Source organism: Macaca fascicularis, chromosome 1 (assembly GCF_037993035.2).
Source record: "Macaca fascicularis isolate 582-1 chromosome 1, T2T-MFA8v1.1".
Lineage (NCBI taxonomy): Eukaryota > Metazoa > Chordata > Mammalia > Primates > Cercopithecidae > Macaca > Macaca fascicularis.
Genome location: NC_088375.1, coordinates 84,228,293 through 84,252,145, shown reverse-complemented (window position 1 = coordinate 84,252,145; position 23,853 = coordinate 84,228,293). Strand labels below are relative to the sequence as shown.

The window sequence follows — 23,853 nt, the reverse complement described above, 5'->3', positions numbered from 1 at the left end:
AACATATTAATTTAGAAGAGACACAAACATTCAGACCATAGCACCAGGGATGCTGTTAAACATCCTATAGTGCACAGGAAAGGCCTCCACAACAAAGAAATGTCAACAGTGCCAAGAATTTGTCAATCCAAATGTCAAAAGTTGTGACCTGAGTCTGTGAGTGAAGAAAAAAAAAAGACAAATATCAAAACTACCAATGTTGTGGCCAGGCACAGTGGCTCACACCTGTAATCCCAGTGCTTTGGGAGGCCAAGGTGGGCAGAATGCTTGAAGTCAGGGGTTCGAGATCAGCCTGGCCAACAATGGTGAAACCCCATCTCTACTAAAAATACAAAAATTAGCCAGGCGTGGTGGCATGCGCCTGTAATCCCAGCTACTGGGGAGGCTAAGGCAGGAGAATAGAATCACTTGAACCTGGGAGGCAGAGGTTGCGGTGAGTGCACCACTGCACTCCAGCCTGGACGACAGAGCAAGACTCCATCTCAAAAAAAAGAAAAGAAAGACCTTTTCAGATAAATAAAAGCTGTGAGGTCATTTCCAGAGAACTGCATTATAAGAAATATTTTTTTGGCTGGGCACGGTGGCTCATGCATATAATCCTAGCACTTTGGGCTTTTTGTTGTTGTTGTTTTTAAAATATTTTTTATATTAATAGAGATGGGGTTTCGCCATGTTGGCCAGGCTGATCTTGAACTCCTGACCTCAAGTGATCTGCCCCCGTTGGCCTTCCAAAGTGTTGGGATTACAGGCATGAGCCACTGCGCCCAGCCAATCCCATCATTTTGGGAGACCGTAGGGAGAGGATTGCCTCAAGCCAGGAGTTCAAGACAAGCCTGGGCAACCAGCGAGACACAATCTCTATCAAAAATAGAGAAAAATTAGCTGGGTATGGTGGCACACACCTTTAGTTCCAGCTACTCAGGAGGCTCAAGATAGAGGGACTGCTTAAGCCCAGGAGTTTGGGGTTTCAGTGAGCCGTGATTGTGTCACTGCACTCCAGCCTGGGTGACAGATAGAAAAATGAGATCTACACAAATAAATAACCATATGTGGCCGGGCACAGTGGCTCACACCTGTAGTCCCAGAACTTTGGGAGGCCAAAGCGGGTGGATCACAAGGTCAGGAGATCGAGACCATCCTGGCTAACATGGTGAAATCCCGTCTCTACTAAAAATACAAAAAATTAGCCAGGCTTGGTGGCAGTTGCCTGTAGTCCCAGCTACTCGGGAGGCTGAGGCAGGAGAATGGCATGAACCCAGGAGGCAGAGCTTGCAATGAGCCGAGATCATGCCACTGCACTCCAGCCTGGACGACAGAGCGAGACTCCATCTTAAAAAAAAAAAAAGAAATACAGAGATGTAAATACATGGTAAATATAAAATACTTTTTTCATTTTAAAAATTTTCTCTAAAAAGATAACCATTTAAAGCAAATATAAAAATATATTTTAAATTTTCTAATGGAAATGGAAATGAAATGTCTTAAAACAATAGCACAAAGGTTCCAAAGGGAAAATGGAGTTGAATTATTAAAAGGTTCTTACATGATATGTAAAGTAGCATAACAATATTTAAAGTTACGGGATACACTCCTGAAACAGGAGCCCAAGCATGCATGTGGACGCAGGGTCGTGGGAGATGAACGCGGTGGTGTCGCAGGTGAACTCTCTGCCACTTCTCAGCCTGATGGCGGCGCTCATATTTAGCTGCTTTCACCATCAGCACCGCCTTCAAAGACGGAAGCATCCCGGGTGTGGTGGCAATGACTCGCCGATCAAGCTGAAAAACTTAGATGACTTCAGCGGACCTAGAGAAAGAAGTGATTTGGGATTCGTTACATTCGATGTAACTGCTGATTAACTCAGCTCATTTCCCAGTGGTGGCACCAGTCTCATAGTTAATTGTGAGAATATGTTTTATTGGAATGTTAAGCAGTTGTTTATCAGCAGAATATTCAACAAAAAATAATCTACGATTAGAGACCTAATGGCAATATATTTGCAATAAAATTTGAGACCTGTGATTAAAATTATCATTATGAAGATATGTAATCAAAAGCTGTAAAGATTATTAATAATTTTTGTATTTTCTGAGATTATTTTAAAATCCATCTCAGTACAACTTTTTTTTCTTTTCATAATTTTTTTCTGTTTTTAAGAGATGTATCTCACTGTGTCACCCAGGCTGGGGCAATCACACCTCACTGCAGCCTCAATCTCCTTGCCTCAGGCATTTTTTTGTTTTTGTTTCAATATACAGCATGAGCTGTTTTAGTAATCTTAGTAAGCCATATATCTGCAATTAATTGTATCTCTGCCTATTGAGAATAATTTCCTTTGCTTTTGTGTTGTATGGGATTTATCAACCTAAGTACTTGAACTAGTCTTTTTAATTGTAAATTACATGCCAGGTGCAGTGGCTCATGCCTGTAATGCCAGCACTTTGGGAGGCTGAGGGGGGAGGATCACTTGAGCCCAGAAGTTCAAGGCCAGCCTGGGCAACATAGTGAGACCTTGTCTGTACAAAAAATTTAAAAAATTAGTCAGGTATGGTGACATACAGTTGTAGTCTCAGCTACTGGCAAGGCTGAGGTGGGAGAATTGATTGAGCCCAGGAGGTTGAGGCTGCAGTAAGCCATGATGGTGCCATTGTACTCCAACCTGGGTGACAGAGCAAGACCCTGTCTCAAAAAAAAATAAATTAAAAAAATTATAAATTATAATTGAGAATAAGTTTTATAATTAAAAGCTGTTAAACTTTAGATTAAAAATCTATTAAAGATATCAGTTATTATAATTGAAAGCTAATTAATCTAGTCTGATTTAGAACTTTTGTTGCAAGTAGGGTAGAGGTGAAGATATTTATATAGAACGTTGCTCAAACAGGAATCTTCTTAGGTTCTATTTTAATGTTGATACTGAAGGTATAAAGTGATAGACTTAAAATATGAAAGTGAAATCCATGGAACTGAAATGTACCTATATGTTTTTTTACCTGCATTATCCTTATGTTGGTCGTTAGTGTCACCTGGAAATTATTTGCAGTTAAAGGCTCTAAACCAAATTGGGCTTTAGGATGAAATTCTTCTGAGAGGTATTAATCTGAAGCTACAGTTGAAATATATGAAAACAAAATTTTTTTTTGACAATGGAAATGGTTGCAAGAGGAATGTCACTTTGACTCTATCTGGGAGCCCTGTACCAGTTGGTAGAATGCTACCTCAGGACAGGATGAGAACATGTATCCCATTTCCAGATACATATGAAATAACAAAGAAAATATTAAATTATTCTAAGTTTGAAGCAATGTATTTTTATTTATTATTATTATTATTATTTTTATTGAGACAGAATCTCCCTCTGTCACCCAGGCTGGAGTGCAGTGCCCTCTCGGCTCCCTGCAGCCTCTACCTCCCAGGTTCAAGCGATTCTCCAGCCTCAGTCTCCCAAGTAGCTGGGATTACAGGCACAGGCCACCACACTGGCTAACTTTTTTTTTTTTTTTTTAAATAGAGTCTTGCTGTGTCACCCAGGCTGGGGTGCAGTGGCACAATCTCAGCTCACTGCAACCTCTGCCTCCCAGGCTTAACTGATTCTCGTGCCTCAGCCTCCTGAATAGCTGGGACTACAAGCATGCACCACCACACCCAGCTAATTTTTGTATTTTTAGTAGAGATGGGGTTTCCCCACGTTGGGCAGGCTGGTCTCAAACGCCTGAATTCAAATGACGCACCACCTTGGCCTCCCAAAGATTACAGGCATGAGCCACTGCACCTGGCGAAACAATATATTTTTATTCTTAATGAATTGTATCTCGTTGACCTTTAAAAAAAAAATGAGGCCGGGCACGGTGGCTTACGCCTGTAATCCCAGCTAAGGCAAGCATATCAGGAGGTCAAGAGATTGAGACCATCCTAACCAACATGGTGAAACCCATCTCTACTAAAAATACAAAAATCAGCCGGGTGTGGTGGCACATGCCTGTAATCCCAGCTACTCAGGAGGCTGAGGCAAGAGAATCGCTTGAACCCGGGAGGCAGAGGTTGCAGTGAGCCAAGATCACACCACTGCGCTGCAGCCTGGGCAACAGAGGAAGACCCTGTCTGAAAAAAAAAAAAAAAAAAAAAAGAGTGAGATCAAACTATATATATAGAAATCTAATTTGAATACAAAGACAATAGATTAAGAATAAATGGGCCAGGCAAGGTGTCTCACGCCTGTAATCCCAGCACTTTGGGAGGCTGAGGTGGGTGGATCACCAGAAGTCGGGAGTTCGAGACCAGCCTGACCAACATGGAGAAACCCCCATCTCTACTAAAAATACAAAATTAGCTGGACATGGTGGCGCATGCCTGTAATCCCAGCTACTTAGGATGCTTAGGCAGGAGAATCGCTTGAACCCGGGAGGCAGAGGTTGCGGTGAGCCAAGATGGCGAAATAGCACTCCAGCCTGGGCGACAAGAGCGAAACTGCTTCTCAAAAAAAAAAAAAAAAAAAAAAAAATTAGCCAAGCGTGGCAGCATATGCCGTAGTCCCAGCTACTCAGAAGGCTGAGGCAGGAGAACCACTTGAACCTGGAAGGCGGAGATCGCAGTGAGCCGACATCGCGCTGCTACACTCCAGCCTGGGCGACAGCGTGAGACTCCGTCTCAAAAAAAAAAAAAAAAGCTAAAAACATTTTTTTTTGAAGTGCAAATGTAACATTCACCAAGACAGTCCATGTCCTGGGCATGAAACAAATCTTACAATGAAAAAGACTGTCACAATACAGAGTTGTTTTGTTTTGCTGTTGGTTTTGGTTTTTGAGACGGAGTCTTGCCCTGTTGCCTAGGCTGGAATGCAGTGGCGCGATCTCAGCTCACTGCAACCTTCGCCTCCCGGATCGAGCGATTCTCCCGCCTCAGACTCCCAAGTAGCTGGGACTACAGGCATGCACCACGAAGCCTGGCTAATTTCTTTGTATTTTTAGTAGAGAAGTTTCACCATTTTGGTCAGGCTGGTCTCAAACTCCTGACCTCAAATCATCTGCCCGCCTCAGCCTTGCAAAGTGCTGGGATTATAGGTGTGAGCCACTGCACCTGGCCCACAATATAGAATATTTTATTTGACCACAAAAGAATCTAGAAATCAGTATCAATGTGTGTGCCCTTCTGATAGGTGTATCATTTTAAAAAGTCAAAAATCTGACATTACCAACCCCTGAAGAGGATAGACAGCGGCCAGAATTGATAGGGATGTCAAATGGCACAGCCACCTTGGAAATCCATTTGGCAGGTTCTTATAAAGTTAAATATGTACCCACCATATGACCCAACCATTCCATTCCTAGGTACTTACCCAAGAGAATGAAATCCCATGAGCCCCAAAAGACTTGTACACAAATATTCATAGCAGCTATTATTAATAATAGTTATAGCTATTAATAATAGTTTTATTAATAATATTATATATTATAATATATAATGTATTATGCCTGTAATTCCAGCACTTTGGGAAGCTAAGGTGGGCTGATCAACTGAGGTTGGGAGTTCAAGACCAGCCTGGCCAACATGGTGAAACCCCATCTCTACTAAAAATACAAAAATTAGCTAGGCATGGTGGTGAGTGCCTGTAATCTTAGCAGTTTGGGAGGCGGAGGCAGGAGAATCCCTTGAACCCTAGAGGCAGGGGTTGAAGTGAGCCAAGGTCATGCCAATGCACTCCAGCCTGGGCGACAAGAACAAAACTCCATCTCAAAAAATATATATCCATCTATAGGCAAATAGATAAGCAAATTGGTTTGTCCATACAAGGGAATACTATTCACCAATAAAAAGGAGCAAACTTCTGATAGACACAGCACACAACAACATGAATAGATCTTGAAAACTTCATTGCTGAGCTAAAGAATCCAGATCCAAAAAAGTGTGTGTGTGTGTGTGTGTGTGTGTGTGTGTGTGTGTGTGTATAATACATATATAGAGAGAGTAAGATTTTTTTATGTCAAGTCCTAGAACAGGAAAAACTACTATATAGTGGCAAAAAGCAGACCAGTGTTTGCCTAGTACTGGGAGGGGTGGGATTGACTACAAAGGAGTATGAGGGAAATTTTGTTGGTGGTGGAAATGTTATATATCTTCATTATGATGATACATACATAGATGTCAAAGTTCATCAAACCATACACTAAAAATAGGTACATTTTATTATATATAATTCTTATCTCAATAATAGTTGATTTTAAAAAGAAACAAATTGTCAAGATGTAATACACTAAAGATTTGTGCACTTTACTGAATGTATGTTTCCTTTTTTTTTTTTTTTTTTTTTTTTTTGAGACGGAGTCTCGCTCTGTCTCCCAGGCTGGAGTGCAGTGGCGCGATCTCCACTCACTGCAAGCTCCGCCTCCCGGGTTCACGCCATTCTCCTGCCTCAGCCTCCTGTGTGGCTGGGACTACAGGCGCCCGCCACCGCGCCCGGCTAATTTTTGTATTTTTAGTAGAGACGGGGTTTCACCATGTTAGTCAGGATGGTCTCGATCTCCTGACCTCGTGATCCGCCCATCTCGGCCTCCCAAAGTGCTGGGATTACAGGCGTGAGCCACCGCGCCCGGCCAACCCTGAGCCTTTTTATTCCTTCCTCTATCATCTGCCAGAGCAACTAGAGAATTTCCACTTTATTCTTTGTGGGCCATTGCTTTCTCCAGACTTCTCAGTTACACTCCAGCATCCCTTTAATGTCCTTGCCAGGGCATTAAATCCTGTGTCCCAAGAAGAGGTCCTCAAGTCTATGAATTCTCAATCATCCAGTTTTTGTTTTTTGTTTTTTTGGGTTTTTTTGGTTTTTTTGTTTGTTTGTTTGTTCGTTTTTGAGACAGAGTCTCCCCCTGTCACCCAGGCTGTGTGCAGTTGCATGATCTCGGCTCACTGCAACCTCCCCCTTCCAGGTTCAAGTGATTCTTCTGCCTCAGCCTCAGTTTCCTAAGTAGCTGGGAGTACAGGTGTGCACCACCATGTCCAGCTGATTTTCGTATTTATTATTAGAGATGGGTTTTACCATGTTGCCCAAGCTGATCTTGAACTCCTGACCTCAGGTGATCTGCCCGCCTCAGCCTCCCAAAGTGTTAGGACTACAGGCATGAGCCACCGCACCCAGCCACTCATCCAGTTTTATATTCTGGTCTTTCTAATTAACAACCCTGAAAATCTAATCCCAGGTATACTGTCCCGGTCCTGCCAATACATGCTAGGTAATTCTTGAAGCTCCACGAGGGTGTGATAGCTCTTCTTCCTTATCAAGCCCAACATAGTCTCTGCCAGGTTATGCTATAATAGAATTTAATCCTGCTTATCAGCCTGGAAGCCAAGAGAGGAGGCGGGGGAAGCTCCTGAGGGGGAAATGTATTGTTTTGTCAGATAGAGAACTCTGCAGGTCTTCCTGCATGCAGGGAGATTTTATTTTATTTTATTTTATTTTATTTTATTTTATTTTATTTTATTTTATTTATTTTATTTTATTTCATTTCATTTATTTTTTGAGACGGAGTCTTGCTCTGTTGCCCAGGCTGGAGTGCAGTGGTGTGATCTCGGCTCCCTGCAAACTCCGTCTCCCGGTTTTACGCCATTCTCCTGCCTCAGCCTCCAGAGTAGCTGGGACTACAGGCGCCTGCCACCATGCCCAGCTAATTTTTTGTATTTTTAGTGGAGATGGGTTTCACCATGTTAGCCAGGATGGTCTTGATTTCCTGACCTTGTGATCCACTCGCCTTGGCCTCCCAAAGTGCTGGGAATACAGGCGTGAGCCACTGCGCATGGCCGGGGAGTGCTATCTTTTAATGGAGAAGGTTGGATACCTCTGTAACCTTTGAGTCTGCAGAGCCAAATCCTTTAGGACACATCCCCAGATGTCTCCTTCCTAAGTGTCAGGTTCCCAAGTTTTCTCAACTAGGGCTCTGAGGTTGTGTAAACAACTTGTCTTGGCTAAGCATTTATTTTTTATTCTTATTTACTTATTTTTTTGAGACGGAGTCTCACTCTGTTGCCCAGGCTGGAGTGCAGTGGTGTGATCTCAGCTCAGTGCAACTTCCGCCTCCCCGGTTTAAGTGATTCTCGTGCCTCAGCCTCCTGAGTAGCTAGGATTACAGGCGCGTGCCACCAGGCCCAGCTAATTTTTGTATTTTTTGTAGAGACTGGGTTTTACCATGTTGGCCAGGCTGGTCTTGAACTCCCGACCTCAAGTGATCTGCCTGCCTTGGTCTCCCAAAATGTTGGGATTACAGGCATGAGCCACCCTGCCCAGCCTTGGCTGAGCATTTAAATGCCTCTGGAACTCAATGACTTTAACTATTAATGAGAGGGAGCAGGGACCACCCCTTTTTGAGGCCTTCAGGCACCCAAGCATGGAAATAAAGGAAAATCCTGAATTCCTTCAAGGGAAATTCCAGGCTCCTAGCTAGTCCTGAGAAGTAAATAAGCAACTTGATAAGAAGGTAATGGTAGTTTAAAACAGTAGTTAGAATCACAGGATGTTTGGTTCCCCTACAGAAACTAAAGATGACATCTTAACATATGTCTCTGAGTTATTTTTCAGGAAGTCAAACCCCTACCAAATGGATCTGCTGGCACATTAGACCTCAGAGAACAGGGAGCTGAGAACTGAACTCTGCCCACTATCTTTGTTCTCAATTTCTTCCTGAGGGGCCTGGAGGAGGTCACACCCACAAGCCAGAGCTAACATTCTTTGCTGCTGACCCCACATTTTTAAACAAAGCTTCTCTTCCTCAACCAATTTCAGATCAGAAAATCTTGAGTCTATCTGTGACCTGTAAGCCCCCACTTCAAGACATCCCACCCTTTTAGGCCAAACCAGTGTATAATCTCCATGTATTGATTTATGATTTTGCCTGTAACTTCTGCTTTCCTAAAATCTACCTCTACCTTTAAAAATTCTTTCTTTCAAGCCAGGCACAGTGGCTCACGTCTGTAATCCCAGCACTTTGGGAGGCTGAGGCAGGAGGATTTCTTGAGGCCAGGTGTTCAAGACCAGCCTGGGCAAAATAGCAAGAACCCCCCCCCCCCCCGCCGCCGCCGCCCCGCCCAAACACACACACCTGCCCCGGATCTCTACAAAAAAATTTAAAGACTAGCCAAGTATGGTGGCACATGCCTATAGCCCTAGCTGAGATGAGAGGATCGCTTGAGCCCAGGAGTCTGAGGTTGCAGTGAACTATGATTTGCACCACCACACTCCAGCGTGGGTGACAGAGCGAGATGCTGTCTCAAAGAACAAAACAAAATGTCCTTACTTTCAAGTCATCAGATTTAAGCAAGAGCTGCTTGATTCTCACTTGGCACTCTGCAAATAGACTCCCTCCTTTCTCCTGCTGCAAACCTCAGTGTGGTTGTTTTGGCCTTATTGCACCAGGCAAGCGGACCCCAATTCTGTTCAGTAACATTAAGACCTAGTTTGCTCCTCAGCTGTGTTCACTCTTGGTAAAGGCAATGATGACCTCTTTGTAAGCTACCAATAAGGGCTCTGGCTCTCCACTTAGCTGGTATGTGTTTAACTCTCGCTTTTCATTATTCCTATACAGGGCATTAACAACCAGCCAACTCCACTGGCTTTTACAGCGGTGTCTTTCCCCTGTCTTTCAATGCCTGAATCATCTCACCAGCAAAGGCGTTCCCCTCCGCTTGGATATTTTGGGACACCTTGAATCAGGCATTATCCGTGCCCCACATTCCACTTGGGATGGGATACTCCTTGCCAGCCAGGTGAGAAATCAGTCAATCCTAAACTGTGTGCTTTTCCAGCCACTCTTGATACCCTGTTCCTGTTCAAGTTTTCTGAGAAGCAGAGGCTAGGACACAATCAGATGTGCAGAAGATTGATTTATTTATTCGGGGAAATGCTTTTGAGGGATAAAGCAGAGAGACAGCAGGAGTATGCAGGGAGAGCCTCGGAACAGAGTGCAGCTCTGCGAAAATCTTGGCTAGGCCAATGGGGGACTGTGTCCATCATGCTCTGATTACCTTCCATGTTTGCTTGCTGAAAGGACTCACAGGACTCCAACAGTTTCTATACTCATACAGATGAGTTTTGCATTGTTTTGTTTTGTTTTGTTTTTTGAGACACAGTCTCATTCTGTCACCCAGGCTGGAGTGCAGTGGCGGATCTTGGCTCACCACAACCTCCACCTCCTTGGTTCAAGCAATTCTCCCACCTCAGCCTCTTGAGTAGCTGGGATTACAGGTGTGTACCACCATGCCCAGCTAATTTTTGTATTTTTATTAGAGACAGGGTTTCACCATGTTGGCTAGGCTGGTCTTGAACTCCAGACTTCACATGATCCACCTACCTCGGCCTCCCAAAGTGCTGGGATTACAGGCATGAGCCACCCAACCTAGCCCTCACATATCAGTTTTCAAGAGGCAAAGGATACAGTATGGTAACAGCAGGCAAAGTTATGCAAAGAAGGGGCTAGAGATCTCAGGCACAGGCTTCTTTGTCCTCCCTCTGCTGACTCCCACTGGATGTGCTACATGCTCAGGTCTTGAACCGTCATGTGTGTATATACCAGGAAGTCCAAAGTTCACTCATGGTGGGATCTCTTAGAGTGAACTGGTCACGTAGGCATGTTTTAGCTCCGTGACCAGCCTTAATATTGAAATCCTCCAGGCTCCATCAAAGAAACAATTATTAAACAATGCTGATAGGCCAGTATGTCCTGTTCCCCAAACAATCCACAGACTGATGGTTATAGAACATCATTTGATATATTCCATAGTGTTGGCCAAGGGTCACCATCAGGCTCCAGGCAGCTCCACAGGTAAGCGTGCAGCCTATTGTGACCAGACCACACAGGAGTCCCCACAACCAAGACAGCCCATTAGAGGAGGCATGGATATGGCCTGGTTTGAGCAGCTCGGCCATGCACAGTTATTGGCTAGGAGCAGCCTGGGGAGAGCATGGTGTTGATATGAATACTGTGGCAGATCTTAGGGGCAGCAGTTGGAGGCTGGAGATCTCAGTGGCTGTAATGGTTAAGGTTAGGTGTCAACTGGACTGGATTAAGGAACACCTAGAGAGATGGTAAAACATTCCTTCTCGGTGTGTCTGTCTGGGTTTCCAAAGCAGACTGGCTTGTGAGTCAGTGGACTAAGAGGGGAAGATCTTCCCTCAGTGTGGCTGGGCACCATCCAGTTGACTCGGGGCCAAGATAGAAAAAAAAGGAGAGAAAAGGATTTCCTCTCTCTCCTGGAGCTGGGACATACTCTTCTCCTCCTGTCCTTGGATATCAGGACCCCAGGCTCTCCAGCCTTGAGACTCTAGGGCTTTCATGAGCACCACCTCACCAGGTTCTCAGGCTTTGGGGCTTGGGCTGAGAGAATTACACCATTGGCATCCCTCGTTTTAAGACTTTTTGACTTGGATTGAGCCGCAATATCAGCATCCCAGGGTCTCCAGCTTGCAGATGGCCTGTCATGGGACTTCTCAGCTTCCAGAATCATGTGAGCCAATTCCCTAATAAATCCCTTCTCCTTTGTCTGTATATGTATCTATCTAGGTATCTATCTAGGTATCTATCTATCTATCTATCTATCTATCTATCTATCTATCTATCTAACCATCCCCTGTTGGTTCTCTCTCTCTAGAGAACCCTAACAGTGGTGCACCTCCATAGGTATCAAAACGCACTTCAGGAAAGGTTTCAAAGGCCCTCTATATTTATGAGGCCCCTGTTTATCTCTTGAGTCTTACCTTTTGCCACATCTAATTTTAAACTCTCCAACCATCCTCAACTACATAAAGTTCCTGGGATAAAAGCTATGTTCTTTCTTTGCCCTGGGCCTTTACACATGACTTTCTGCCAATCATAGTACTTTCTTCTTCCACTTCCTCTCTCTAACTTCTACTCAGGCTTCAGGTCTCAGTTCAAAGACTGGAAAACATTTCTTACCTCAACCCCTACCAACCTCTGAATAAGTTTAGGACATCCTACCCACAAATACGGCACTTTGGTATTTGAGAAAACAGCAGAAGCAAGTAGGTCATTCTCATCTTCCTCTCAGCCTTCTCCCTTGAAGCAGGTCATGAGACCTCATTGGAGAGGTCCCTCCCTATACCTAGAGGAAAAGGACATCCTTATCTCTGAACACACAGAGACACAAAGAAAAATTGGAACAAATAGATCTTGCTAAGTGGTCCCCTCACAGTTTATTAACATTAGATCATACTTTTTATCCAATTATATTTTTCCATGACCATCCACTTCTCCATCAAAATATACACAGATTTACCTGTTTCTTTGGGCTATTTCCTTTTTTTGTTTTTTTTGAGACGGAGGTTTGCTCTGTCGCCTGGGCTGGAGTGCAGTGCCTTGATCTCGAATCCCTGCAAGCTCTGCCTCCCGGGTTCAAGCGATTCTCCTGCCTCAGCCTCCCAAGTAGCTGGGATTACAGGCGCACACCACCATGCCCGGCTAATTTTTGCATTTTTAGTAGAGACTGGGTTTTGCCATCTTGGCCAGGCTAGTCTCAAACTCCTGGCCTCAGGTGATCAGACCACCTCAGCCTCCCAAAGTGCTGGGATTACAGGCGTGAGCCACTGTGCCCAGCCCTGTTTCCTTTTAAAGTCTCCCATGTCACATGAAACTTAAATAAATAAATGTGTATACTTTTCTTGTTTATCTTTTGTTATAGGGGCTTCAGCCACAAACCCAGTGATTATCAAGGAAAAAAATAGTTCTTTTCCTATCCTACACCCCACACTCCACTATGCTCCTACAGTATCTTGACCTCAGCTCTAGGGTAGCTCTTGTCAAACTATTGCAATTGCTTATGGCATGTGTCTCTATCTTCTATTAGCCTGAAAGCTCTGTAAGAGTAAGGCACTATGTCACATTGAATTTTGCAACCTTAGTTCCTACCACATAGTAGGTGCTTAATAAGTATTTGCTGGCCAACTACTGGATAATTGTACCCTATTAAATTTTAAATTGCCTAGAATACTAGGGGTTATGAAGAGAAAGCAGAATTGATGACTATAAACCTCTTTTTTTTTTTTTTTTTTTTTTGGAGACAGGGTCTTGCTCTGTTTCCCAGGCTGGACTGCAGTGGTGCAATCATAGCTCACTGCAGCTTCAACCTCCCCAGCCCATCTGATCCTCACACCTCAGCCTCCTGAGTAGCTGGGACTACAGGCGCACACCACCTTGCCCAGGTAATTTTTGTGGAGACAGAGTTTGACTATGTTGCCCAGGCTATTGAACTCTTAATGTTTCCTTGGACACATATGTATCCTGAAGGGGTAATCTTTCTGGGTTAGAATTCACAAATCTGCACTGTGTTGAGTCATCCAATCTTTCTGGTTTGGGCAGTTCTGATAACAAGGTATTCCTCCTTGGGTAGCCTGGGCTGGTGGGCTCCTCTAGCTTATATTTGCTAATTCATTTAAGAAATTCTGGGCCAGGCGCGGTGGCTCATGCCTGTAATCCCAGCACTTTGGGAGGCCGAGGTGGGTGGATCACAAGGTCAGGAGATCGAGACCATCCTGGCTAACACAGTGAGACCCTGTCTCTACTAAAAACACAAAAAATTAGCCGGGCGTGGTGGCGGGCGCCTGTAGTCCCAGCTACTCTGGAGGCTGAGGCAGGAGAATGGCATGAACCTGGGAGGCAGAGCTTGCAGTGAGCCGAGATCGCACCATTGCACTCCAGCCTAGGCAACAGAGCGAGACTCCGTCTCACAAAAAATAAAAATAAAAAAGAAAGAAATTCTGAACAGGCCAAGTGCCTGTAATCCCATCACTTTGGGAGACTGATGGCAGATTGCTGGAGCTCAGGAGTTCTAGACCAGCCTGGACAACATGGCAACACCCTGTCTCTACAAAAAATAGCAGTGTGCCCCTGTAGTAGCATACCCCTGTAGTTGCAGTTATTTGGGAGTCTGAGGTGGGAGGATGTGGCTTGAGTCTGGGAGGCTGAAGTTGCAGGAGCTGTGATTGTGCCACTGCTGTCCAGCCTGAGCAACACAGTGAGATCTCATCTCGAAAAATAAATAAAATTGCCCAGCAGTGTCTCTCTTTGACTTCACATCTTCATTAAGTACCTAGGAATGGGTCTAATACAAAATGACTACTAAAGATTTTAGATTGGGATAAAACCTAAAGTCTGAAAACAAGATTTTCCTTGTAACACCTTTATTGAGTTATACTTCACATACCACAATTCACCTATTTAAAATATACAATTCAATAGTTTTTAGTATATACTATTGTATATAGTTCACACTTAACCCTGGAGGATACATTCCAAGACCCCCATTGGATGCCTGAAACTGATGATAGTGCTGAATCCTATATATACTGTTTTTTCTATACCTACATACCTATGATAAAGTTTAATTTGTAAATTAGCTAAGAGATTAACAATAACTAATAATAACATAGAACAGGCTGGGCACAGTGGCTCAGGCATGTAACCCCAGCACTTTGGGAGGCCAAGGCAGGCGGATTGCTTGAGCCTAGGAGTTCAAGACCAGCCTCGGCAACATGGCAAAACCCCAACTCTATAAAATATACAAAAATTGCCGGGTGTGGTGATGCATGCCTGTGGTCCCAGCTACTGTGGAGGCTGAGGTAGGAATATCACCCGAGCCTGGGGCGGTCCAGGCTACAGTAAGCCATGACTACACCCCTGCACTCCAGCCTGGATGACAGAGACCCGGTCTCAAAAAAAATAATAAAACAGAATGGAACAATCACAGCAATATACTGTAACAAATGTATACTGTAATAAAAGTTACTGTATATTATAACTCTGTCTCTAAATATCTTACACTGTACTCATCTCTTTTCGGACCTCAGTGGTTCAGGGGTAACTGAAACCATGGCAAGAGAAACTCTGGAGAAGTGGGGACTACTGTAGGCACAGAGTTGTGCAATCACCACGGTTGATTTCAGGACGTTGTTTTTTTCTTTTATGAAACGGAGTCTTGCTCTGTTGCCCAGGCTGGAATGCAGTGGCATGATCTCGAACTCACTGAACCTCCACCTCCCGGGCTCAAGTGATTCTCCAGCCTCAGCCTCCCGAGTACCTGGGATTACAGCTGCCCACCACCACCCCTGGTTAATTTTTGTATTTTTAAGAGAGACAGGGTTTCACCGTATTGGTCAGGCTGGTCTTGAACTCCTCTCCCCAGGTGATCTACCCTCCTCAGCCTCCGAGAGTGCTGGGATCACAGGCGTGAGCCACCACACCTGGTCAATTTGAGGACATTTTCATCAACCCAAAATGAAACCCTGTACAGTGGACTGGATATGGTGGCTCTAGCACTTTGGGAGGCTGAGGCAGGAGGATCCTTTGAGGCCAGCGTGTCCAGAGTCGGTTCCTTCTGGTGGGTTTTTGGTCTCACTGACTTCAAAAATGAAGCTGTGGACCTTCGTGGTGAGTGTTAAGAGCTCTTAAAGACGTTGTGTCCGGAGTTTGTTCCTTCAGATGTGTCCGAAGTTTCTTCCTTCTGGTGGGTTTGTGGTCTTGCTGACTTCAAGAATGAAGCGGTGGACCTCCGTGGTGAGTGTTACAGCTCTTAAAGGTGGTGTGAACCCAAAGAATAAGCAGCTGCAAGGGTTATTATAAAGAGCTAAACTACAAACCGGAAAGGAACCACAGCAGGTTGCTGCTGTTGGCTTGGGTGGCCAGCTTTTATTTCCATATTTGGCCCCGCCCATGTCCTGTTTATTGGTCTATTTTACAGAGTACTGATTGGTCCATTTTACAGAGTGCTGATTGGTCAATTTTTTACAGAATATTGATTGGTGCATTTACAATCCTCTAGCTAAACACAGAGTGCTGATTGGTGCATTTACAATCCTCTAGCTGGACAGAAAAGCTCTCCAAGTGCTCACCCGACCCAGAAGCCCAGCTGGCTTCACCTCTCACTAGGAGTTTAAGACCAGCATAAGCAACATGATGAGATCCCTGTCTCTGCAAAAAAAAAAAAAAAAAAAAAAATTTAGCCAGGCTTGGTGGCACACACTGTAGTCCCAGCCACTCCAGAGGCTGAGGCAGGAGGATTGCTTGAGCCCCAAGAGTTCTAGGCTGCAGTGAGCTATGATAAGGCCACTATACTTCAGCCTGGGCAACAGCAAGCAAGACCTTGTCTCTAAAAAAGAAAGAGAGAAGAGAGAAACCCTGTACTCATTAGTAGTCACTCCCCATCCCCCACCCCTGCCCCTATTCCCATCAGCCCTAAGCAATCCCTAATCTGCCCTTTCTTTCCATGGATTTGCCTATTCTGGACATTTCACATGAGTGGAATCACACAATATGTGATCTTCTATGGCTGGCTTCTTTCACTTAGCATATGATGTTTTCAAAGTTCATTCATGTTGTAACATTTACCAGTACTTCATTCCTTTTTATGGATGAATAATACTTCATTTTATGACATACCACTTTTTTCTTTTTGTTTAACGTTTATTTTAGGTTCAGGGGCACATGTGCAGGTTGTTATATAGGTAAACTCATGTCATGGGGGTTTGTTGTACAGATTATTTCATCACCCAGGTACTAAGCCTATTAGCCAACAGTTATTTTTCTGATCTGCTCCCTCCTCCCACTCTCCACCCTCAAGTGTCTATTGTTCCCCTCTTTTACCACATTTTTCAATGCCTGCTTTTATTACAAAAGTCATACAAGGCCAGGCATGGTGGCTCACGCCTGTGATCCCAGCACTTTGGGGGGCCAAGTTGGGCAGATCACCTGAGGTCAGGAGTTGGAGACCAGCCTGGCCAACATGGCAAAACCCTGTCTCTACCAAAAATATAGAAATTAGCCATTGTGGTGGCAGGTGCCTGTAATCCCAGCTACTCGGGAGGCTGAGGCAGAATTGCTTGAACCTGGGAGGCAGAGGTTGCAGTGAGCCAAGATCGTGCCATTGCAATACAGCCTGGGTGACAAGAGAGAAACTCTGTCTCAAAAAAAAAAGATAATACAAAATATTTCGGGCTTGCATTACCGGCAAAAGTAATAAAAAACATTTTACTGCTCATAATTTTATATAATTTACTACTTATAACTTCTCTGTTATAAATACAGATTCAGAGAAAATTAAAAGCACCCATAGCCCTATCACACAGAGATAACCACCATAAACATTGGATATCTTTTGTTCTGAGCTTTAAATATGCAAATATATTTAGTAATTGGAATTGTACTTGTAATGTTTGTGTAATATGAATTTTTTTCTTATGGTAAAATGCACATAATATTTACCATTTTAGCCATTTTAAAGTGTACAGTTCAGTGGCACTAAGTACATACACATTGTTGTGAAACCATCACCACCATCCACCTCCAGAACTTTTTTATCATCCAAAACTGAAACTCTGTACCCATTAAACAATAACTCCTCACTCCTCTACCCCTCAACCCCTGGCAAGCACCATTCTGCTTTTTCTCTATGAATTTAAGAACTCCAGGTTCCTCACATAAGTGGAATCCTACAGTATTTATCCTTATGTGTTATTTCACTGGCTTATTTGGCTGAGCATAAAGTCTTCAAGATTGATCTATGCTGTAGTACAAGAGGACTTCAAGAAGTTAGTGGAAAAATTGAATTAAGTGATTTTTTTTTTTAAAGGCTGGGTGCAGTGACTTACACCTGTAATCCCTGCACTTTGAGAGGCCAAGGTAGGAGGTTCACTTGAGCCCAGGAGTTTGAGGCCAGCCTAACCAACATGGTGAAACCCCGTCTCTACTAAAAATACAAAAATTAGCTGGGCGTGGTGGCACGTGCCTGTAATTCCAGCTACTCAGGAGGCTAAGGCGGGAGAATCGCTTGAACCCAGGAAGCGGAGGTTGCAGTGAGCCGAAATTGCGCCATTGCTCTCCAGCCTGGGCGTCACAGCAAGACTCTGTCTCAAAAAATAAATAATTAGCTGGGTGGTGGTACGCATCTGTATTCCCAGCTACTCGGGAGGCTGAAGTGGAAGGATTCCTTGAGCCAGGGAGGTTGAGGCTGCAGTAAGCTACGATTGTACCACTGCAATTCAGCTTAAGCAACAGAGTGAGACCCTGTTTCAAAAAATAAAAATAAAAAAATCAAGTTTGATCAGGAGCTGAGAGCATACCCCAGAAAGCCCTGAAAGTAGCCACACCTCTACCACCAGCCTTGGCTGCCCAGGGAGTACTGGCCTTGGCGGCCTCACATCCATGGTCCTCTGGGTAGGGACAAGAAGGTCATAGCAAAGATTTTGGGAAAAGGAAAATGATTCAATGTAAGAAACGCATCTGCCATTTAAAAAGAACCCCAGGAAGTACCTTGGCAGTGTAGGAGCTGGAGAGACTGTGGAGTCTGACGCTGAAGGAGAAAAGGGTGCGGAGGCAGCAGATGTCACAGCCCTGGTGGAGTTCCACTGCAAGGCAGTAAATGTGGAGCAGGTCGTAACCATTATAGAAGCTATCCACATCCTGGGGGTCCTCCACACAATTACGAGTGGAATTACCAGAACAGTGAGCGTGGGGAAAAGAAGGAAGGATGGGAGAGTGCTCCCAAAGGCCAGGCCCAATAAGACCGGCCCTTCCTCAGGAGAGGGTTCCTGCCCTACTACCTGAGGAGACCCTATGGGCGTGGACCACAGTGTTCCAGCCCTCCAGCGCAGGGAGCAGAGATGGGGGGTGTTGACAGCCAGGGTGCAGGAGCACCAGGTAGACCAATGAGGCAAGATATGTATGTGGCTATAGGCCACAATTCCGCTGGGGCCCTCCTAGCCAAAGACAGCCTTGAGAGGATGGTGATGAAGAGGATTTAAAAAAAAAAAAATCAAGGAGATTAGACCCCAGGTCAGCAGCAATGTCGGTACCCAGATGGAGACCCAGAAAACCCTAAACCACAATATGGCAAAGAGACAAAAGCAGCTGAAAATTTGCCCATGTCCAAGGCTGAGCAGGGTAGGGCTGAGTAAATACCAACTTACCATCTCTACCATCATCCCCTTTAGTCATACAACAAGAAGAAATGAATGGGAAACTGCAGCAATAAGAAATGAACAAAAGATTGGAGCTGAAGACATTGTTTGCTTTTTGCTGCTGACCAGTTACTAGAACTATCTGCATTATCTATGCAGCTTGGGTTTTTTAAATCACTTTTTTCCTAGAGACAACTCTTTTCGGTAATAACAAATGTGGTTTTCTAAAAAAAAAAAAAAAAAAAAAGTCTGGTTTTTCTCAATATGTCTCTAAAGATTTTTAAATTGTTTCATATCTGGTCAAGATGAGACAAGAACTTCATTTTAAATTTGTAATAAAAGTTTACAACTTGGTGTTTTTTCAAAATAGTCAATGAACTGCAAGCACTTGTCAATAAAGATCTTAAATAATTGTCGAAAAAATTAAAATAAAAAATATAAACTGTATTTCTCAACATAGACTTCACCAAGTTCAGGACACTTTTGTAAGCAATGATACCAGCCATTTAGTCCATCCCTAAAGAACTGAGGGTCCTGGGAATGTAACCATGTCAGTGCAGTCTCTTTTACGATATTAACTGAAGAAAAATAGGTGTACTTTTACGGTTTTTTAAAAGATTAGGAAATGAAAAGAAGGCAAAAGGAGGCAAATCAGGACTGTAAGGTAGATGCCTAATGATTTCCTTTTGAAACTCTATTTATTTATTTGTTTGTTTGTTTGTTTTTTGAGGCAGGGCCTCACTCTGTAGTCCAGGCTGGAGTGCAATGGCACAATCATGGCTCACGACAATCTCTACCCCCTGGGCTCAAGCAATTCTCCCACCTCAGCCTTCTGAGCAGCTGGGACTATAGGCATGCGCCACCACGCCTGGCTAATTTTTGTATTTTTTATAGAAATGGGGTTTCACCATGTTGCCCAGGCTGGTCTCTAATTCCTGGGCTCAAGCAATTCACCCACCTTGGCCTCCCAAAGTGCTGGATTATAGGCATGAGCCACCGCGTCCAGCCTGTTGAAAGTCTTGCTTGCACAGTTACCCATTTTGATGAGAGGAATGAACAGGAGCATTGTTATGGCAGAGAAAGACTCCCTAGTGAAGGTTTCCCAGGCATCTTCTGCTACAGCTTTGACTAACTTTCTCAAAACACTCCCATAATAAGCAGATGTTATCATTCTTTGGGCCTCCAGAGAGTTAAAAAGTAAAATGCCTCAAGCATCCCAAAAAACTATTGCCATGACCTTTGCTCTTGACTGGTCCACTTTTTCTGTGACTGGACCACCTCTTGGTTGCCATTGTTTTGATTGTGCCTTGTCTTCAGGATCCTATTGGTAAAGCCACGCCTCATCTCCTGTTATGATTTTTCAAGGAAGTGCTTCAGGATCCTGACCCCACTTGTTTAAAATTTCCATTGAAAGCTCTGCTCAATCCTTTTGTAGCTGCTGAGCACGATGACTGCGTGTTCATGCTCATTTGTGAGGTGTCCCACCCTTGAACCTTCTTACAACATCGGCACATTACCTGTCTGATATGGAAGGAAAAAAATATGCTCTGTTCTCTGCTCTTGTCTGCAACTGATCTGAATGCAACTGTTTTGGCATCCATCAAATGAAAAGTTTGCTCAACTTTAATTTTTCTGTTAGAATTGTGTAAACTGAGCCAATTGAGGTATCTATGGTGTTGGCTATTGTTTCTGCTGTTAATAATTGGTCTTCCTCAATTAGGGCACAAATAAGGTTAATTTTTTCCTTGAAAATTGATGTGGATGCTCTGTTGCTTCAGGTTTCATCTTCAATATCACCTTGTCCTCTCTTAAAATGAGTTATCTATTTGTAAACTGCTGAATTCTTTGGTGCATCATCCTCAAAAACTTTTTGCAAATCATTGTTAAAAGAAAAACTTCAGCCTAATTAAAGGAGTTTAATTGAGCAATGGACAATTCGTAAATTGGGCAGCCCCTAGAATTACAGCAGATTCAGAGAGACTCCAGGGGTGCCTCATGGTAAGAACAAATTTGTAGGCAAAAAAAGTAAAGTGACATACAGAAATCGGAAGTGAGGTACAGAAACAGCTGGATTGGTTACAGGTTGACGTTTGCCTTATTTGAACACAGTTTGAACACTCAGCAGTCTATGAGTGGTTGAAGTATGGCTGCTGGGATTGGCCAAGACTCAGCGATTGTTACAGGCACATACTCCTAAGTTTTTAATCTTGTCTGCCTATTACAGTAGGTTATAGTTAGTCCACAAGGACTCAAATATAGAAGTATGGACTTCTTCTCAGGCCATATTTAGTTTGCTTTAAGAGCATCAATTTCATCATTCTTCCACCCAAGCTTCACTGTAAAGCTTCCATTTGTCCACCATCAAGCTTCAGCACTGATGTTTGTTCTTGCTTCAATTTTAGCAGAATTTATGTTGCTCTGAAAGGGACTCTGTTCAAAATTTTTTTTTTTTTTTTTTGAGACGGAGTCTCGCTCTGTCACCCAGGCTGGAGTGCAGTGGCCGGATCTCAGCTCACTGAAAGCTCCGCCTCCCGGGTTCACGCCATTCTCCTGCCTCAGCCTCCCGAGTAGCTGGGACTACAGGCGCCTGCCACCTCGCCCGGCTAAGTTTCTGTATTTTTAGTAGAGACGGGGTTTCACCGTGTTAGCCAGGATGGTCTCGATCTCCTGACCTCGTGATCCGCCCGTCTCGGCCTCCCAAAGTGCTGGGATTACAGGCTTGAGCCACCGCGCCCGGCCGACTCTGTTCAAATTGATGTTTCAGACTAGATCCCATTCAGACATGTTATAACAAGTAAGTACAAGTTTATTTTTGTGCAAAAAAATTTTGAAATTCATGCATAGTTTTTCCCCTTTTTTTTTTTTTTTTGAGATGGAATCTTGCTCTGTTGCCCAGGCTGGAGTGCAGTGATGCAATCTCAGCTCACTGCAACCTTCACCACCCGGGTTCAAGCAATTTTCCTGCCTCAGCCTCCTGAAAAGCTGGGATTACAGGCGCCTGCCACCATGCCCAGCTATTTTTTGTATTTTTAGTAGAGACGGGGTTTTGCCATTTTGGCCAGGCTGGTCTTGAACTCCGGACCCCAGGTGATCTGCTTGCCTCGGCCTCCCAAAGTGCTGGGATTACAGATATCAGCCACCATGCATGGCCAGTTTTTTCTTTTTTCTTTTTTTTTTTTTTTTGAGACGGAGTCTCGCTCTGTCGCCCAGGCTGGAGTGCAGTGGCCAGATCTCAGCTCACTGCAAGCTCCACCTCCCAGGTTGACGCCATTCTCCTGCCTCAGCCTCCTGAGTAGCTGGGACTACAGGCGCCCACCACCTCACCCGGCTAGTTTTTTGTATTTTTTTTAGTAGAGACGGGGTCTCACCGTGTTAGCCAGGATGGTCTCGATCTCCTGACCTCGTGATCCACCCGTCTCGGCCTCCCAAAGTGCTGGGATTACAAGCTTGAGCCACCACGCCCGGCCAATTTTTTTCATAATATGCATTTTCCATGAACTTTCTTAAGACCCCTCATATATGACAGAATTTTCTTCCTTTTTTAGACTAAATAATTTCCATTGTATTTATATACCACATTTTCTTTTTCCATTCATCCATCAATAAATACTTAAGTTGCTTCCAACTCTTGGCTATTGTGAAATAATACTGCTAAGAACATGGGTGTACAAATATTTGAGTCCTTGCTTTTAATTATTTTGGGTATTTATATTCAGAGTAGAATTGCTGGATCATAATAGTATAGTACTTTTGCATGTGTAAATCTTTGAAGACTCACCATATTGTTTTCCATAGCAGCTGCACCATTTTACATTCCCAATAGCAGTACACGGTGTTCTGATTTCTTCACATCCTTGCCAACGCTTGTTATTATCTGTCTTTTTTATCATAGCTATCTCAGTGGGTGTAAATTGGTATCTCATTGTGGTTTTGATTTGTAGCTCCCCAATAATAATGATCTTGAACAGCCTTTTGTGCGCTTATTGACTTATCTACTGTGGAGAAATGTCTATTCAGATCCTTCGCACATTTTTGAATAGGATTATTTGTCTTTTTATTATCAACTTATCAGAGTTTTAAATGTGTTTAAATGTTTTGAGGCCGGGCGTGGTGGCTCAAGCCTGTAATCCCAACACTTTGGGAGGCCGAGACGGGCGGATCACGAGGTCAGGAGATCGAGACCAGCCTGGCTAACACGGTGAAACCCTGTCTCTACTAAAAAAAAATACAAAAAACTAGCTGGGCGAGGTGGCGGGCGCCTGTAGTCCCAACTACTCGGGAGGCTGAGGCAGGAGAATGGCGTAGACCCGAGAGGCGGAGCTTGCAGTGAGCTGAGATCCGGCCACTGCACTCCAGCCTGGGTGACAGAGCGAGACGCCGTCTCAAAAAAAAAAAAAATGTTTTGGATACAAGTGCTTTATCAGATATAAAATTTGCAAATATTTTCTCCCATTCTAAGGGTTGTCTTTTTGCTTTCTTGATAGTGTCCTTTGAAGCACACAAATTTTTAATTTTGATGAGGTCCAATTTATACTTTCTTTGGTTGATTGTGCTTTTGTGTCATAGCTGAGAAACTATTGCTTAATCTAAGGTCATGAAGATTTACACCTATGTTTTCTTTTAGGAATTTTTATAGTTTAGCTTTTACATTTAGGTCTTTGGTTCATTATCAGTTTCATATTTGTATTGTATATGATTTTTTAAAAAGTTTTGTAATAGTTTTCATTAGAGTAGTGTAACATACTAAACTCCACTAAACTTGGATGTTATCCATAGTATCTAGCACATGTAGAGAATTTTATCTTTTATTATCTCAATTTTATGGACATGCATTCTCACATTGTGATCTAGATAGGGCAGTGTACTTATATTCACTCCCCAAACGGGAAAGACAAAGGCAGAAAGGT

General features: G+C 43.7%; 1 non-coding gene and 1 pseudogene across 1 annotated transcript; both read left to right on the top strand.

Annotated features, from left to right (window-relative positions):
- Positions 1-1,495: 1,495 nt before the first annotated feature.
- LOC102122451 (uncharacterized) lies at positions 1,496-19,388 on the top strand (annotated as a pseudogene).
- A 981-nt stretch (positions 19,389-20,369) lies between these two features.
- LOC123571203 (small nucleolar RNA U13) lies at positions 20,370-20,473 on the top strand. Its single transcript, XR_006695382.2, has one exon. It is a non-coding gene; the product is annotated as a small nucleolar RNA U13 (small nucleolar RNA).
- Positions 20,474-23,853: the final 3,380 nt, after the last annotated feature.